Below are 17,900 nucleotides of genomic sequence, written 5' to 3' on the forward strand. Positions count from 1 at the left end.
CCCAGAAGAACAAGCGCCCGAGAGCACTGAGAAATTTTCCCCCGAGAAAACTTGACCCTCATCCTGGCAGCAGGACACCTCGGGAAGAAAGCCACCCAGCGGCCACCTGGGCGAGACCGGCTGCCCGAGCAGGCGCGCGGGGCCTCTGGCCGCTGGCCCCGGGCTGCCAGCCCCCACCCGGACTCCCAGCCGTGCCAGGAGAGCAGCGTGGAGACGCACGCCGGGGCCCTCGGCAGGCTCTTGGGGCTCCCGCAGGCGGCGGCTAGCGTCTACGGCCATACCACCCTGAACGCGCCCGATCTCGTCTGATCTCGGAAGCTAAGCAGGGTCGGGCCTGGTTAGTACTTGGATGGGAGACCGCCTGCGAATACCGGGTGCTGTAGGCTTTTGCTCCTCCCTCCCTCGCTGCTCCTTTTGTCTTCGGGGACTTCACCACCACCCCCACACCACCACCACCACCCCCAGCACCACCACCACCACCACCACAACGACCCACCGTGACCACGACCCCGACCCCGTCCGGGCCACCCGCCAGACCCACGCACACCGAATCCTCACAGCTACGTCCCCGAATCCTCTCCCCTCCCCACACTCTCCTGGGGCGCACGCCCACGACACGGGTCACCAGCGAGGTTGGTCCCAGGCCACGTTGGGGACCGCTCCCCAACTGCCCTCCAGGCGGGTGGGGAGGGACGTGCGGAAGCCATGAGAAAGTGGGTCCTGCACCCCAGCGGGCCCCACAGCGGGACGCGCCGCACCTGGGCATGCCACAAGGTGGTGCACTGGGTCCAGGGCAAGACGCCAGGGGACAGAGAAGCAGGGAGCCTCAGTCGGGTGCTGCTCCACGTCGCGCTCCGTCGCTCAACCCAAGACAGGGCAGCCAGCGCGCGACCTCTACGTGGGATCCCGCCTCCCACGGCAGAGCCTGCGGTCACAGGGACAGAGGGCGCAGGCCGCCAGAGCTCCGGATGCCAGCGGCAGCTCCCCATCCCGCTCAAAGGGAGGGAGGGCCGCCGCTGGCGCCCAGTCGCCTGTGCCACCCTCCGGGTCTCAAAGCACTCCTCAGTCAGCTCAAGGACCGGGGCCACCTGGCCTTCGGGTTCACATGGGCTTGGGCACGACGGAAGGGACCGCTTGCCCCCGTGGAACAGACATTCTCCCCGTGGACAACCTCAGGTGCTGGGAACCTCTGCTCCGCCTTGGAAAACCCACCTTCTGCAATGTATGCCCAACGCAATCAGGCCGAGCAGATTGACCCCCTCGGCCCGGCCCCAGTGTGTGATGGGGCTCTGTGCGTGACGGCTTGCTCTTCCCCACCTACACCAGGCACCGCATCTAACACACACACACACACACACACAGACACAAACACCACGCAGAGACACCCAGACCACGCACGCACGCATGGGGACGCACCCTCCTCTCCCCCACCCCACACACGAGCAGCCGAAGGACAAGAGGGTATGGCTGGGGCCTGAGCGGGAACAAGCGAAGCCTTGGTTTGCGGCCCCTCGGCCAACTGCATCAGGATTTTTGTCTGGGCTCGGAGGCCAGAGGATCTCTGCCATTTGCTAGCAGGGCCAGGGATGGCAGGAGGGTGGGTACGGGGCTCAGCCAGGGCCAGTTCTGCTGGCACGATCCTGTAGCACGTGGCCGCGTAGCACGGGGCCGGGTCTGAAGGAGGCCAAGCAGGGGCACAAGACCCAGCAGCGGCACAGGGAAGAGGCCCAGGGCACCCAGGAGCAGACGAGAACCGGGAGTCGTGCGTGCTTGGCGTGGCCGCCGGCCCCGTGATGCCCGAGGACTCGAGTGCTCAGCCCCGTTTATTGGCCGCGAAGGGCTGCCTGGGAGAAACGCCCCGGGAGGCCGGCAGGAACCCGGGATCGGAAGGGATGTGGAGGGGCCCCGGGTTGGAGGAGATGGCTTTGGCTGTGTTTATTTTTGTTTCTTCTTCCCAAGATCCCGGGTGTGAAAGGGGCCAGAGGTGAAGTCCTGGGCTGGAAAGCCTCACGATTCAGCCCCGCAGCCCCAGGCCCTGAGTGTGGAGGAGGGCGGAGCGGGTCGGCGAAGGGCGCGGCTGCCGTTTTCCTGATGGGCTGGAGGGGCAGTGGCGCTTTCCGGACGAAGAGGACCGGAAGGGTCCCCGAGACCTCCGCTGGGAGCCACGCACCCACCCAAGGATACGGCTCCAGGAGGCGACGGAGGAGGGTGGCTGCTTGCCCTGGCCCGAGCTGTGCGTCCCCCGCCTTGGCCAGAGCAGTGAACATTCCCAGAAGAACAAGCGCCCGAGAGCACTGAGAAATTTTCCCCCGAGAAAACTTGACCCTCGTCTTGGCAGCAGGACACCTCGGGAAGAAAGCCACCCAGCGGCCACCTGGGCGAGACCGGCTGCCCGAGCAGGCACGCGGGGCCTCTGGCCGCTGGCCCCGGGCTGCCAGCCCCCACCCGGACTCCCAGCCGTGCCAGGAGAGCAGCGTGGAGACGCACGCCGGGGCCCTCGGCAGGCTCTTGGGGCTCCCGGAGGCGGCGGCTAGCGTCTACGGCCATACCACCCTGAACGCGCCCGATCTCGTCTGATCTCGGAAGCTAAGCAGGGTCGGGCCTGGTTAGTACTTGGATGGGAGACCGCCTGGGAGTACCGGGTGCTGTAGGCTTTTGCTCCTCCCTCCCTCGCTGCTCCTTTTGTCTTCGGGGACTTCGCCACCACCCCCCCACCACCACCACCACCCCCAGCACCACCACCACCACCACCACAACGACCCACCGTGACCACGACCCCGACCCCGTCCGGGCCACCCGCCAGACCCACGCACACCGAATCCTCACAGCTACGTCCCCGAATCCTCTCCCCTCCCCACACTCTCCTGGGGCGCACGCCCACGACACGGGTCACCAGCGAGGTTGGTCCCAGGCCACGTTGGGGACCGCTCCCCAACTGCCCTCCAGGCGGGTGGGGAGGGACGTGCGGAAGCCATGAGAAAGTGGGTCCTGCACCCCAGCGGGCCCCACAGCGGGACGCGCCGCACCTGGGCATGCCACAAGGTGGTGCACTGGGTCCAGGGCAAGACGCCAGGGGACAGAGAAGCAGGGAGCCTCAGTCGGGTGCTGCTCCACGTCGCGCTCCGTCGCTCAACCCAAGACAGGGCAGCCAGCGCGCGACCTCTACGTGGGATCCCGCCTCCCACGGCAGAGCCTGCGGTCACAGGGACAGAGGGCGCAGGCCGCCAGAGCTCCGGATGCCAGCGGCAGCTCCCCATCCCGCTCAAAGGGAGGGAGGGCCGCCGCTGGCGCCCAGTCGCCTGTGCCACCCTCCGGGTCTCAAAGCACTCCTCAGTCAGCTCAAGGACCGGGGCCACCTGGCCTTCGGGGTCACATGGGCTTGGGCACGACGGAAGGGACCGCTTGCCCCCGTGGAACAGACATTCTCCCCGTGGACAACCTCAGGTGCCGGGACCCTCTGCTCCGCCTTGGAAAACCCACCTTCTGCAATGTATGCCCAACGCAATCAGGCCGAGCAGATTGACCCCCTCGGCCCGGGCCCAGTGTGTGATGGGGCTCTGTGCGTGAGGGCTTGCTCTTCCCCACCTACACCAGGCACGGCATCTAACACACACACACACACACACACACACACAAACACACACACACACACCACGCAGAGACACCCAGACCACGCACACACGCACGGGGACGCACCCTCCTCTCCCCCACCCCACACACGAGCAGCCGAAGGACAAGAGGGTATGGCTGGGGCCTGAGCGGGAACAAGCGAAGCCTTGGTTTCCGGCCCCTCGGCCAACTGCATCAGGATTTTTGTCTGGGCTCGGAGGCCAGAGGATCTCTGCCATTTGCTAGCAGGGCCAGGGATGGCAGGAGGGTGGGTACGGGGCTCAGCCAGGGCCAGTTCTGCTGGCACGATCCTGTAGCACGTGGCCGCGTAGCACGGGGTCGGGTCTGAAGGAGGCCAAGCAGGGGCACAAGACACAGCAGCGGCACAGGGAAGAGGCCCAGGGCACCCAGGAGCAGACGAGACCCGGGAGTCGTGCGTGCTTGGCGTGGCCGCGGGCCCCGTGACGCCCGAGGACTCGAGTGCTCAGCCCCGTGTAGTGGCCGCGAAGGCCTGCCTGGGAGAAACGCCCCGGGAGGCAGGCAGGAACCCGGGATCGGAAGGGATGTGGAGGGGCCCCGGGTCGGAGGAGATGGCTTTGGCTGTGTTTGGTATTGTTTCTTCTTCCCAAGATCCCGGGTGTGAAAGGGGCCAGAGGTGAAGTCCTGGGCTGGAAAGCCTCACGATTCAGCCCCGCAGCCCCAGGCCCTGAGTGTGGAGGAGGGCGGAGCGGGTCGGCGAAGGGCGCGGCTGCCGTTTTCCTGATGGGCTGGAGGGGCAGTGGCGCTTTCCGGACGAAGAGGACCGGAAGGGTCCCCGAGACCTCCGCTGGGAGCCACGCACCCACCCAAGGATACGGCTCCAGGAGGCGACGGAGGAGGGCGGCTGCTTGCCCTGGCCCGAGCTGTGCGTCCCCCGCCTTGGCCACAGCAGTGAACATTCCCAGAAGAACAAGCGCCCGAGAGCACTGAGAAATTTTCCCCCGAGAAAACTTGACCCTCGTCCTGGCAGCAGGACACCTCGGGAAGAAAGCCACCCAGCGGCCACCTGGGCGAGACCGGCTGCCCGAGCAGGCGTGCGGGGCCTCTGGCCGCTGGCCCCGGGCTGCCAGCCCCCACCCGGACTCCCAGCCTTGCCAGGAGAGCAGCGTGGAGACGCACGCCGGGGCCCTCGGCAGGCTCTTGGGGCTCCCGGAGGCGGCGGCTAGCGTCTACGGCCATACCACCCTGAACGCGCCCGATCTCGTCTGATCTCGGAAGCTAAGCAGGGTCGGGCCTGGTTAGTACTTGGATGGGAGACCGCCTGGGAGTACCGGGTGCTGTAGGCTTTTGCTCCTCCCTCCCTCGCTGCTCCTTTTGTCTTCGGGGACTTCGCCACCACCCCCCCCACCACCACCACCACCCCCAGCACCACCACCACCACCACCACCACAACGACCCACCGTGACCACGACCCCGACCCCGTCCGGGCCACCCGCCAGACCCACGCACACCGAATCCTCACAGCTACGTCCCCGAATCCTCTCCCCTCCCCACACTCTCCTGGGGCGCGCGCCCGCGACACGGGTCACCAGCGAGGTTGGTCCCAAACCACGTTGGGGACCGCTCCCCACTGCCCTCCAGGCGGGCGGGGAGGGACGTGCGGAAGCCATGAGAAAGTGGGTCCTGCACCCCAGCGGGCCCCACAGCGGGACGCGCCACACCTGGGCTCGCCACAAGGTGGTGCACTGGGTCCAGGGCAAGACGCCAGGGGACAGAGAAGCAGGGAGCCTCAGTCGGGTGCTGCTCCACGTCGCGCTCCGTCGCTCAACCCAAGACAGGGCAGCCAGCGCGCGACCTCTACGTGGGATCCCGCCTCCCACGGCAGAGCCTGCGGTCACAGGGACAGAGGGCGCAGGCCGCCAGAGCTCCGGATGCCAGCGGCAGCTCCCGGTCCCGCTCAAAGGGAGGGAGGGCCGCCGCTGGCGCCCAGTCGCCTGTGCCACCCTCCGGGTCTCAAAGCACTCCTCAGTCAGCTCAAGGACCGGGGCCACCTGGCCTTCGGGGTCACATGGGCTTGGGCACGACGGAAGGGACCGCTTGCCCCCGTGGAACAGACATTCTCCCCGTGGACAACCTCAGGTGCCGGGACCCTCTGCTCCGCCTTGGAAAACCCACCTTCTGCAATGTATGCCCAACGCAATCAGGCCGAGCAGATTGAGCCACTCGGCCCGGCCCCAGTGTGTGATGGGGCTCTGTGCGTGAGGGCTTGCTCTTCCCCACCTACAACAGGCACGGCATCTCACACACACACACACACACACACACACACACACACACACACACCACGCAGAGACACCCAGACCACGCACGCACGCACGGGGACGCACCCTCCTCTCCCCCACCCCACACACGAGCAGCCAAAGGACAAGAGGGTATGGCTGGGGCCTGAGCGGGAACAAGCGAAGCCTTGGTTTGCGGCCCCTCGGCCAACTGCATCAGGATTTTTGTCTGGGCTCGGAGGCCAGAGGATCTCTGCCATTTGCTAGCAGGGCCAGGGATGGCAGGAGGGTGGGTACGGGGCTCAGCCAGGGCCAGTTCTGCTGGCACGATCCTGTAGCACGTGGCCGCGTAGCACGGGGCCGGGTCTGAAGGAGGCCAAGCAGGGGCACAAGACCCAGCAGCGGCACAGGGAAGAGGCCCAGGGCACCCAGGAGCAGACGAGACCCGGGAGTCGTGCGTGCTTGGCGTGGCCGCGGGCCCCGTGACGCCCGAGGACTCGAGTGCTCAGCCCCGTGTAGTGGCCGCGAAGGCCTGCCTGGGAGAAACGCCCCGGGAGGCCGGCAGGAACCCGGGATCGGAAGGGATGTCTAGGGGCCCCGGGTCGGAGGAGATGGCTTTGGCTGTGTTTGGTTTTGTTTCTTCTTCCCAAGATCCCGGGTGTGAAAGGGGCCAGAGGTGAAGTCCTGGGCTGGAAAGCCTCACGATTCAGCCCCGCAGCCCCAGGCCCTGAGTGTGGAGGAGGGCGGAGCGGGTCGGCGAAGGGCGCGGCTGCCGTTTTCCTGATGGGCTGGAGGGGCAGTGGCGCTTTCCGGACGAAGAGGACCGGAAGGGTCCCTGAGACCTCCGCTGGGAGCCACGCACCCATCCAAGGATACGGCTCCAGGAGGCGACGGAGGAGGGCGCCTGCTTGCCCTGGCCCGAGCTGTGCGTCCCCCGCCTTGGCCACAGCAGTGGACATTCCCAGAAGAACAAGCGCCCGAGAGCACTGAGAAATTTTCCCCCGAGAAAACTTGACCCTCGTCCTGGCAGCAGGACACCTCGGGAAGAAAGCCACCCAGCGGCCACCTGGGCGAGACCGGCTGCCCGAGTAGGCGCGCGGGGCCTCTGGCCGCTGGCCCCGGGCTGCCAGCCCCCACCCGGACTCCCAGCCGTGCCAGGAGAGCAGCGTGGAGACGCACGCCGGGGCCCTCGGCAGGCTCTTGGGGCTCCCGGAGGCGGCGGCTAGCGTCTACGGCCATACCACCCTGAACGCGCCCGATCTTGTCTGATCTCGGAAGCTAAGCAGGGTCGGGCCTGGTTAGTACTTGGATGGGGGACCGCCTGGGAATACCGGGTGCTGTAGGCTTTTGCTCCTCCATCCCTCGCTGCTCCTTTTGTCTTCGGGGACTTCGCCACCACCCCCCCCACCACCACCACCACCCCCAGCACCACCACCACCACCACCACCACAACGACCCACCGTGACCACGACCCCGACCCTGTCCGGGCCACCCGCCAGACCCACGCACACCGAATCCTCACAGCTACGTCCCCGAATCCTCTCCCCTCCCCACACTCTCCTGGGGCGCGCGCCCGCGACACGGGTCACCAGCGAGGTTGGTCCCAGGCCACGTTGGGGACCGCTCCCCACTGCCCTCCAGGCGGGCGGGGAGGGACGTGCGGAAGCCATGAGAAAGTGGGTCCTGCACCCCAGCGGGCCCCACAGCGGGACGCGCCACACCTGGGCTCGCCACAAGGTGGTGCACTGGGTCCAGGGCAAGACGCCAGGGGACAGAGAAGCAGGGAGCCTCAGTCGGGTGCTGCTCCACGTCGCGCTCCGTCGCTCAACCCAAGACAGGGCAGCCAGCGCGCGACCTCTACGTGGGATCCCGCCTCCCACGGCAGAGCCTGCGGTCACAGGGACAGAGGGCGCAGGCCGCCAGAGCTCCGGATGCCAGCGGCAGCTCCCGGTCCCGCTCAAAGGGAGGGAGGGCCGCCGCTGGCGCCCAGTCGCCTGTGCCACCCTCCGGGTCTCAAAGCACTCCTCAGTCAGCTCAAGGACCGGGGCCACCTGGCCTTCGGGGTCACATGGGCTTGGGCACGACGGAAGGGACCGCTTGCCCCCGTGGAACAGACATTCTCCCCGTGGACAACCTCAGGTGCCGGGACCCTCTGCTCCGCCTTGGAAAACCCACCTTCTGCAATGTATGCCCAACGCAATCAGGCCGAGCAGATTGACCCCCTCGGCCCGGCCCCAGTGTGTGATGGGGCTCTGTGCGTGAGGGCTTGCTCTTCCCCACCTACAACAGGCACGGCATCTCACACACACACACACACACACACACACACACACACACACACACCACGCAGAGACACCCAGACCACGCACGCACGCACGGGGACGCACCCTCCTCTCCCCCACCCCACACACGAGCAGCCAAAGGACAAGAGGGTATGGCTGGGGCCTGAGCGGGAACAAGCGAAGCCTTGGTTTGCGGCCCCTCGGCCAACTGCATCAGGATTTTTGTCTGGGCTCGGAGGCCAGAGGATCTCTGCCATTTGCTAGCAGGGCCAGGGATGGCAGGAGGGTGGGTACGGGGCTCAGCCAGGGCCAGTTCTGCTGGCACGATCCTGTAGCACGTGGCCGCGTAGCACGGGGCCGGGTCTGAAGGAGGCCAAGCAGGGGCACAAGACCCAGCAGCGGCACAGGGAAGAGGCCCAGGGCACCCAGGAGCAGACGAGACCCGGGAGTCGTGCGTGCTTGGCGTGGCCGCGGGCCCCGTGACGCCCGAGGACTCGAGTGCTCAGCCCCGTGTAGTGGCCGCGAAGGCCTGCCTGGGAGAAACGCCCCGGGAGGCCGGCAGGAACCCGGGATCGGAAGGGATGTCTAGGGGCCCCGGGTCGGAGGAGATGGCTTTGGATGTGTTTGGTTTTGTTTCTTCTTCCCAAGATCCCGGGTGTGAAAGGGGCCAGAGGTGAAGTCCTGGGCTGGAAAGCCTCACGATTCAGCCCCGCAGCCCCAGGCCCTGAGTGTGGAGGAGGGCGGAGCGGGTCGGCGAAGGGCGCGGCTGCCGTTTTCCTGATGGGCTGGAGGGGCAGTGGCGCTTTCCGGACGAAGAGGACCGGAAGGGTCCCCGAGACCTCCGCTGGGAGCCACGCACCCATCCAAGGATACGGCTCCAGGAGGCGACGGAGGAGGGCGCCTGCTTGCCCTGGCCCGAGCTGTGCGTCCCCCGCCTTGGCCACAGCAGTGGACATTCCCAGAAGAACAAGCGCCCGAGAGCACTGAGAAATTTTCCCCCGAGAAAACTTGACCCTCGTCCTGGCAGCAGGACACCTCGGGAAGAAAGCCACCCAGCGGCCACCTGGGCGAGACCGGCTGCCCGAGTAGGCGCGCGGGGCCTCTGGCCGCTGGCCCCGGGCTGCCAGCCCCCACCCGGACTCCCAGCCGTGCCAGGAGAGCAGCGTGGAGACGCACGCCGGGGCCCTCGGCAGGCTCTTGGGGCTCCCGGAGGCGGCGGCTAGCGTCTACGGCCATACCACCCTGAACGCGCCCGATCTCGTCTGATCTCGGAAGCTAAGCAGGGTCGGGCCTGGTTAGTACTTGGATGGGGGACCGCCTGGGAATACCGGGTGCTGTAGGCTTTTGCTCCTCCATCCCTCGCTGCTCCTTTTGTCTTCGGGGACTTCGCCACCACCCCCCCCACCACCACCACCACCCCCAGCACCACCACCACCACCACCACCACCACCACCACCACAACGACCCACCGTGACCACGACCCCGACCCCGTCCGGGCCACCCGCCAGACCCACGCACACCGAATCCTCACAGCTACGTCCCCGAATCCTCTCCCCTCCCCACACTCTCCTGGGGCGCACGCCCACGACACGGGTCACCAGCGAGGTTGGTCCCAGGCCACGTTGGGGACCGCTCCCCAACTGCCCTCCAAGCGGGTGGGGAGGGACGTGCGGAAGCCATGAGAAAGTGGGTCCTGCACCCCAGCGGGCCCCACAGCGGGACGCGCCGCACCTGGGCATGCCACAAGGTGGTGCACTGGGTCCAGGGCAAGACGCCAGGGGACAGAGAAGCAGGGAGCCTCAGTCGGGTGCTGCTCCACGTCGCGCTCCGTCGCTCAACCCAAGACAGGGCAGCCAGCGCGCGACCTCTACGTGGGATCCCGCCTCCCACGGCAGAGCCTGCGGTCACAGGGACAGAGGGCGCAGGCCGCCAGAGCTCCGGATGCCAGCGGCAGCTCCCCATCCCGCTCAAAGGGAGGGAGGGCCGCCGCTGGCGCCCAGTCGCCTGTGCCACCCTCCGGGTCTCAAAGCACTCCTCAGTCAGCTCAAGGACCGGGGCCACCTGGCCTTCGGGTTCACATGGGCTTGGGCACGACGGAAGGGACCGCTTGCCCCCGTGGAACAGACATTCTCCCTGTGGACAACCTCAGGTGCTGGGAACCTCTGCTCCGCCTTGGAAAACCCACCTTCTGCAATGTATGCCCAACGCAATCAGGCCGAGCAGATTGACCCCCTCGGCCCGGCCCCAGTGTGTGATGGGGCTCTGTGCGTGAGGGCTTGCTCTTCCCCACCTACACCAGGCACGGCATCTAACACACACACACACACACACACAGACACAAACACCACGCAGAGACACCCAGACCACGCACGCACGCATGGGGACGCACCCTCCTCTCCCCCACCCCACACACGAGCAGCCGAAGGACAAGAGGGTATGGCTGGGGCCTGAGCGGGAACAAGCGAAGCCTTGGTTTGCGGCCCCTCGGCCAACTGCATCAGGATTTTTGTCTGGGCTCGGAGGCCAGAGGATCTCTGCCATTTGCTAGCAGGGCCAGGGATGGCAGGAGGGTGGGTACGGGGCTCAGCCAGGGCCAGTTCTGCTGGCACGATCCTGTAGCACGTGGCCGCGTAGCACGGGGCCGGGTCTGAAGGAGGCCAAGCAGGGGCACAAGACCCAGCAGCGGCACAGGGAAGAGGCCCAGGGCACCCAGGAGCAGACGAGAACCGGGAGTCGTGCGTGCTTGGCGTGGCCGCCGGCCCCGTGATGCCCGAGGACTCGAGTGCTCAGCCCCGTTTATTGGCCGCGAAGGGCTGCCTGGGAGAAACGCCCCGGGAGGCCGGCAGGAACCCGGGATCGGAAGGGATGTGGAGGGGCCCCGGGTTGGAGGAGATGGCTTTGGCTGTGTTTATTTTTGTTTCTTCTTCCCAAGATCCCGGGTGTGAAAGGGGCCAGAGGTGAAGTCCTGGGCTGGAAAGCCTCACGATTCAGCCCCGCAGCCCCAGGCCCTGAGTGTGGAGGAGGGCGGAGCGGGTCGGCGAAGGGCGCGGCTGCCGTTTTCCTGATGGGCTGGAGGGGCAGTGGCGCTTTCCGGACGAAGAGGACCGGAAGGGTCCCCGAGACCTCCGCTGGGAGCCACGCACCCACCCAAGGATACGGCTCCAGGAGGCGACGGAGGAGGGTGGCTGCTTGCCCTGGCCCGAGCTGTGCGTCCCCCGCCTTGGCCAGAGCAGTGAACATTCCCAGAAGAACAAGCGCCCGAGAGCACTGAGAAATTTTCCCCCGAGAAAACTTGACCCTCGTCTTGGCAGCAGGACACCTCTGGAAGAAAGCCACCCAGCGGCCACCTGGGCGAGACCGGCTGCCCGAGCAGGCACGCGGGGCCTCTGGCCGCTGGCCCCGGGCTGCCAGCCCCCACCCGGACTCCCAGCCGTGCCAGGAGAGCAGCGTGGAGACGCACGCCGGGGCCCTCGGCAGGCTCTTGGGGCTCCCGGAGGCGGCGGCTAGCGTCTACGGCCATACCACCCTGAACGCGCCCGATCTCGTCTGATCTCGGAAGCTAAGCAGGGTCGGGCCTGGTTAGTACTTGGATGGGAGACCGCCTGGGAGTACCGGGTGCTGTAGGCTTTTGCTCCTCCCTCCCTCGCTGCTCCTTTTGTCTTCGGGGACTTCGCCACCACCCCCCCACCACCACCACCACCCCCAGCACCACCACCACCACCACCACAACGACCCACCGTGACCACGACCCCGACCCCGTCCGGGCCACCCGCCAGACCCACGCACACCGAATCCTCACAGCTACGTCCCCGAATCCTCTCCCCTCCCCACGCTCTCCTGGGGCGCACGCCCACGACACGGGTCACCAGCGAGGTTGGTCCCAGGCCACGTTGGGGACCGCTCCCCAACGGCCCTCCAGGCGGGTGGGGAGGGACGTGCGGAAGCCATGAGAAAGTGGGTCCTGCACCCCAGCGGGCCCCACAGCGGGACGCGCCGCACCTGGGCATGCCACAAGGTGGTGCACTGGGTCCAGGGCAAGACGCCAGGGGACAGAGAAGCAGGGAGCCTCAGTCGGGTGCTGCTCCACGTCGCGCTCCGTCGCTCAACCCAAGACAGGGCAGCCAGCGCGCGACCTCTACGTGGGATCCCGCCTCCCACGGCAGAGCCTGCGGTCACAGGGACAGAGGGCGCAGGCCGCCAGAGCTCCGGATGCCAGCGGCAGCTCCCCATCCCGCTCAAAGGGAGGGAGGGCCGCCGCTGGCGCCCAGTCGCCTGTGCCACCCTCCGGGTCTCAAAGCACTCCTCAGTCAGCTCAAGGACCGGGGCCACCTGGCCTTCGGGTTCACATGGGCTTGGGCACGACGGAAGGGACCGCTTGCCCCCGTGGAACAGACATTCTCCCTGTGGACAACCTCAGGTGCTGGGAACCTCTGCTCCGCCTTGGAAAACCCACCTTCTGCAATGTATGCCCAACGCAATCAGGCCGAGCAGATTGACCCCCTCGGCCCGGCCCCAGTGTGTGATGGGGCTCTGTGCGTGAGGGCTTGCTCTTCCCCACCTACACCAGGCACGGCATCTAACACACACACACACACACACACAGACACAAACACCACGCAGAGACACCCAGACCACGCACGCACGCATGGGGACGCACCCTCCTCTCCCCCACCCCACACACGAGCAGCCGAAGGACAAGAGGGTATGGCTGGGGCCTGAGCGGGAACAAGCGAAGCCTTGGTTTGCGGCCCCTCGGCCAACTGCATCAGGATTTTTGTCTGGGCTCGGAGGCCAGAGGATCTCTGCCATTTGCTAGCAGGGCCAGGGATGGCAGGAGGGTGGGTACGGGGCTCAGCCAGGGCCAGTTCTGCTGGCACGATCCTGTAGCACGTGGCCGCGTAGCACGGGGCCGGGTCTGAAGGAGGCCAAGCAGGGGCACAAGACCCAGCAGCGGCACAGGGAAGAGGCCCAGGGCACCCAGGAGCAGACGAGAACCGGGAGTCGTGCGTGCTTGGCGTGGCCGCCGGCCCCGTGATGCCCGAGGACTCGAGTGCTCAGCCCCGTTTATTGGCCGCGAAGGGCTGCCTGGGAGAAACGCCCCGGGAGGCCGGCAGGAACCCGGGATCGGAAGGGATGTGGAGGGGCCCCGGGTTGGAGGAGATGGCTTTGGCTGTGTTTATTTTTGTTTCTTCTTCCCAAGATCCCGGGTGTGAAAGGGGCCAGAGGTGAAGTCCTGGGCTGGAAAGCCTCACGATTCAGCCCCGCAGCCCCAGGCCCTGAGTGTGGAGGAGGGCGGAGCGGGTCGGCGAAGGGCGTGGCTGCCGTTTTCCTGATGGGCTGGAGGGGCAGTGGCGCTTTCCGGACGAAGAGGACCGGAAGGGTCCCCGAGACCTCCGCTGGGAGCCACGCACCCACCCAAGGATACGGCTCCAGGAGGCGACGGAGGAGGGTGGCTGCTTGCCCTGGCCCGAGCTGTGCGTCCCCCGCCTTGGCCAGAGCAGTGAACATTCCCAGAAGAACAAGCGCCCGAGAGCACTGAGAAATTTTCCCCCGAGAAAACTTGACCCTCGTCTTGGCAGCAGGACACCTCGGGAAGAAAGCCACCCAGCGGCCACCTGGGCGAGACCGGCTGCCCGAGCAGGCACGCGGGGCCTCTGGCCGCTGGCCCCGGGCTGCCAGCCCCCACCCGGACTCCCAGCCGTGCCAGGAGAGCAGCGTGGAGACGCACGCCGGGGCCCTCGGCAGGCTCTTGGGGCTCCCGGAGGCGGCGGCTAGCGTCTACGGCCATACCAGCCTGAACGCGCCCGATCTCGTCTGATCTCGGAAGCTAAGCAGGGTCGGGCCTGGTTAGTACTTGGATGGGAGACCGCCTGGGAGTACCGGGTGCTGTAGGCTTTTGCTCCTCCCTCCCTCGCTGCTCCTTTTGTCTTCGGGGACTTCGCCACCACCCCCCCACCACCACCACCACCCCCAGCACCACCACCACCACCACCACAACGACCCACCGTGACCACGACCCCGACCCCGTCCGGGCCACCCGCCAGACCCACGCACACCGAATCCTCACAGCTACGTCCCCGAATCCTCTCCCCTCCCCACACTCTCCTGGGGCGCACGCCCACGACACGGGTCACCAGCGAGGTTGGTCCCAGGCCACGTTGGGGACCGCTCCCCAACTGCCCTCCAGGCGGGTGGGGAGGGACGTGCGGAAGCCATGAGAAAGTGGGTCCTGCACCCCAGCGGGCCCCACAGCGGGACGCGCCGCACCTGGGCATGCCACAAGGTGGTGCACTGGGTCCAGGGCAAGACGCCAGGGGACAGAGAAGCAGGGAGCCTCAGTCGGGTGCTGCTCCACGTCGCGCTCCGTCGCTCAACCCAAGACAGGGCAGCCAGCGCGCGACCTCTACGTGGGATCCCGCCTCCCACGGCAGAGCCTGCGGTCACAGGGACAGAGGGCGCAGGCCGCCAGAGCTCCGGATGCCAGCGGCAGCTCCCCATCCCGCTCAAAGGGAGGGAGGGCCGCCGCTGGCGCCCAGTCGCCTGTGCCACCCTCCGGGTCTCAAAGCACTCCTCAGTCAGCTCAAGGACCGGGGCCACCTGGCCTTCGGGTTCACATGGGCTTGGGCACGACGGAAGGGACCGCTTGCCCCCGTGGAACAGACATTCTCCCTGTGGACAACCTCAGGTGCTGGGAACCTCTGCTCCGCCTTGGAAAACCCACCTTCTGCAATGTATGCCCAACGCAATCAGGCCGAGCAGATTGACCCCCTCGGCCCGGCCCCAGTGTGTGATGGGGCTCTGTGCGTGAGGGCTTGCTCTTCCCCACCTACACCAGGCACGGCATCTAACACACACACACACACACACACACACACAAACACCACGCAGAGACACCCAGACCACGCACGCACGCACGGGGACGCACCCTCCTCTCCCCCACCCCACACACGAGCAGCCGAAGGACAAGAGGGTATGGCTGGGGCCTGAGCGGGAACAAGCGAAGCCTTGGTTTGCGGCCCCTCGGCCAACTGCATCAGGATTTTTGTCTGGGCTCGGAGGCCAGAGGATCTCTGCCATTTGCTAGCAGGGCCAGGGATGGCAGGAGGGTGGGTACGGGGCTCAGCCAGGGCCAGTTCTGCTGGCACGATCCTGTAGCACGTGGCCACGTAGCACGGGGCCGGGTCTGAAGGAGGCCAAGCAGGGGCACAAGACCCAGCAGCGGCACAGGGAAGAGGCCCAGGGCACCCAGGAGCAGACGAGACCCGGGAGTCGTGCGTGCTTGGCGTGGCCGCCGGCCCCGTGACGCCCGAGGACTCGAGTGCTCAGCCCCGTGTATTGGCCGCGAAGGCCTGCCTGGGAGAAACGCCCCGGGAGGCCGGCAGGAACCCGGGATCGGAAGGGATGTGGAGGGGCCCCGGGTCGGAGGAGATGGCTTTGGCTGTGTTTATTTTTGTTTCTTCTTCCCAAGATCCCGGGTGTGAAAGGGGCCAGAGGTGAAGTCCTGGGCTGGAAAGCCTCACGATTCAGCGCCGCAGCCCCAGGCCCTGAGTGTGGAGGAGGGCGGAGCGGGTCGGCGAAGGGCGCGGCTGCCGTTTTCCTGATGGGCTGGAGGGGCAGTGGCGCTTTCCGGACGAAGAGGACCGGAAGGGTCCCCGAGACCTCCGCTGGGAGCCACGCACCCACCCAAGGATACGGCTCCAGGAGGCGACGGAGGAGGGTGGCTGCTTGCCCTGGCCCGAGCTGTGCATCCCCCGCCTTGGCCACAGCAGTGAACATTCCCAGAAGAACAAGCGCCCGAGAGCACTGAGAAATTTTCCCCCGAGAAAACTTGACCCTCGTCCTGGCAGCAGGACACCTCGGGAAGAAAGCCACCCAGCGGCCACCTGGGCGAGACCGGCTGCCCGAGCAGGCGCGCGGGGCTTCTGGCCGCTGGCCCCGGGCTGCCAGCCCCCACCCGGACTCCCAGCCGTGCCAGGAGAGCAGCGTGGAGACACACGCCGGGGCCCTCGGCAGGCTCTTGGGGCTCCCGCAGGCGGCGGCTAGCGTCTACGGCCATACCACGCTGAACGCGCCCGATCTCGTCTGATCTCAGAAGCTAAGCAGGGTCGGGCCTGGTTAGTACTTGGATGGGAGACCGCCTGGGAATACCGGGTGCTGTAGGCTTTTGCTCCTCCCTCCCTCGCTGCTCCTTTTGTCTTCGGGGACTTCGCCACCACCCCCCCACCACCACCACCACCCCCAGCACCACCACCACCACCACCACAACGACCCACCGTGACCACGACCCCGACCCCGTCCGGGCCACCCGCCAGACCCACGCACACCGAATCCTCACAGCTACTTCCCCGAATCCTCTCCCCTCCCCACACTCTCCTGGGGCGCACGCCCACGACATGGGTCACCAGCGAGGTTGGTCCCAGGCCACGTTGGGGACCGCTCCCCAACTGCCCTCCAGGCGGGTGGGGAGGGACGTGCGGAAGCCATGAGAAAGTGGGTCCTGCAACCCAGCGGGCCCCACAGCGGGACGCGCCACACCTGAGCATGCCACAAGGTGGTGCACTGGGTCCAGGGCAAGACGCCAGGGGACAGAGAAGCAGGGAGCCTCAGTCGGGTGCTGCTCCACGTCGCGCTCCGTCGCTCAACCCAAGACAGGGCAGCCAGCGCGCGACCTCTACGTGGGATCCCGCCTCCCACGGCAGAGCCTGCGGTCACAGGGACAGAGGGCGCAGGCCGCCAGAGCTCCGGATGCCAGCGGCAGCTCCCCGTCCCGCTCAAAGGGAGGGAGGGCCGCCGCTGTCGCCCAGTCGCCTGTGCCACCCTCCGGGTCTCAAAGCACTCCTCAGTCAGCTCAAGGACCGGGGCCACCTGGCCTTCGGGGTCACATGGGCTTGGGCACGACGGAAGGGACCGCTTGCCCCCGTGGAACAGACATTCTCCCCGTGGACAACCTCAGGTCCCGGGACCCTCTGCTCCGCCTTGGAAAACCCACCTTCTGCAATGTATGCCCAACGCAATCAGGCCGAGAAGATTGACCCCCTCGGCCCGGGCCCAGTGTGTGATGGGGCTCTGTGCGTGAGGGCTTGCTCTTCCCCACCTACACCAGGCACGGCATCTAACACACACACACACACACACACACACACAAACACCACGCAGAGACACCCAGACCACGCACGCACGCACGGGGACGCACCCTCCTCTCCCCCACCCCACACACGAGCAGCCGAAGGACAAGAGGGTATGGCTGGGGCCTGAGCCGGAACAAGCGAAGCCTTGGTTTGCGGCCCCTCGGCCAACTGCATCAGGATTTTTGTCTGGGCTCGGAGGCCAGAGGATCTCTGCCATTTGCTAGCAGGGCCAGGGATGGCAGGAGGGTGGGTACGGGGCTCAGCCAGGGCCAGTTCTGCTGGCACGATCCTGTAGCACGTGGCCGCGTAGCATGGGGCCGGGTCTGAAGGAGGCCAAGCAGGGGCACAAGACCCAGCATCGGCACAGGGAAGAGGCCCAGGGCACCCAGGAGCAGACGAGACCCGGGAGTCGTGCGTGCTTGGCGTGGCCGCGGGCCCCGTGACGCCCGAGGACTCGAGTGCTCAGCCCCGTGTAGTGGCCGCGAATGCCTGCCTGGGAGAAACGCCCGGGGATGCCGGCAGGAACGCGGGATCGGAAGGGATGTGGAGGGGCCCCGGGTCGGAGGAGATGGCTTTGGCTGTGTTTGGTTTTGTTTCTTCTTAACAAGATCCCGGGTGTGAAA

General features: G+C 67.0%; 8 non-coding genes across 8 annotated transcripts; all 8 read left to right on the plus strand.

Annotated features, from left to right (window-relative positions):
- The first annotated feature begins 267 nt into the window (after positions 1-267).
- On the plus strand, positions 268-386 carry LOC141412577 (5S ribosomal RNA). Its single transcript, XR_012437419.1, has one exon. It is a non-coding gene; the product is annotated as a 5S ribosomal RNA (ribosomal RNA).
- A 2,149-nt stretch (positions 387-2,535) lies between these two features.
- LOC141412484 (5S ribosomal RNA) lies at positions 2,536-2,654 on the plus strand. Its single transcript, XR_012437325.1, has one exon. It is a non-coding gene; the product is annotated as a 5S ribosomal RNA (ribosomal RNA).
- A 2,161-nt stretch (positions 2,655-4,815) lies between these two features.
- LOC141412485 (5S ribosomal RNA) lies at positions 4,816-4,934 on the plus strand. The gene has a single exon (XR_012437326.1). It is a non-coding gene; the product is annotated as a 5S ribosomal RNA (ribosomal RNA).
- A 2,160-nt stretch (positions 4,935-7,094) lies between these two features.
- Positions 7,095-7,213, plus strand: LOC141412727 (5S ribosomal RNA). The gene has a single exon (XR_012437569.1). It is a non-coding gene; the product is annotated as a 5S ribosomal RNA (ribosomal RNA).
- A 2,160-nt stretch (positions 7,214-9,373) lies between these two features.
- On the plus strand, positions 9,374-9,492 carry LOC141412414 (5S ribosomal RNA). Its single transcript, XR_012437254.1, has one exon. It is a non-coding gene; the product is annotated as a 5S ribosomal RNA (ribosomal RNA).
- A 2,165-nt stretch (positions 9,493-11,657) lies between these two features.
- On the plus strand, positions 11,658-11,776 carry LOC141412487 (5S ribosomal RNA). The gene has a single exon (XR_012437328.1). It is a non-coding gene; the product is annotated as a 5S ribosomal RNA (ribosomal RNA).
- Positions 11,777-13,925: 2,149 nt separating this feature from the next.
- On the plus strand, positions 13,926-14,044 carry LOC141412838 (5S ribosomal RNA). The gene has a single exon (XR_012437680.1). It is a non-coding gene; the product is annotated as a 5S ribosomal RNA (ribosomal RNA).
- A 2,149-nt stretch (positions 14,045-16,193) lies between these two features.
- On the plus strand, positions 16,194-16,312 carry LOC141412968 (5S ribosomal RNA). Its single transcript, XR_012437810.1, has one exon. It is a non-coding gene; the product is annotated as a 5S ribosomal RNA (ribosomal RNA).
- The last annotated feature ends 1,588 nt before the right edge of the window (positions 16,313-17,900 follow it).

This window comes from Castor canadensis, chromosome 10, assembly GCF_047511655.1.
Source record: "Castor canadensis chromosome 10, mCasCan1.hap1v2, whole genome shotgun sequence".
NCBI classification, from domain to species: domain Eukaryota; kingdom Metazoa; phylum Chordata; class Mammalia; order Rodentia; family Castoridae; genus Castor; species Castor canadensis.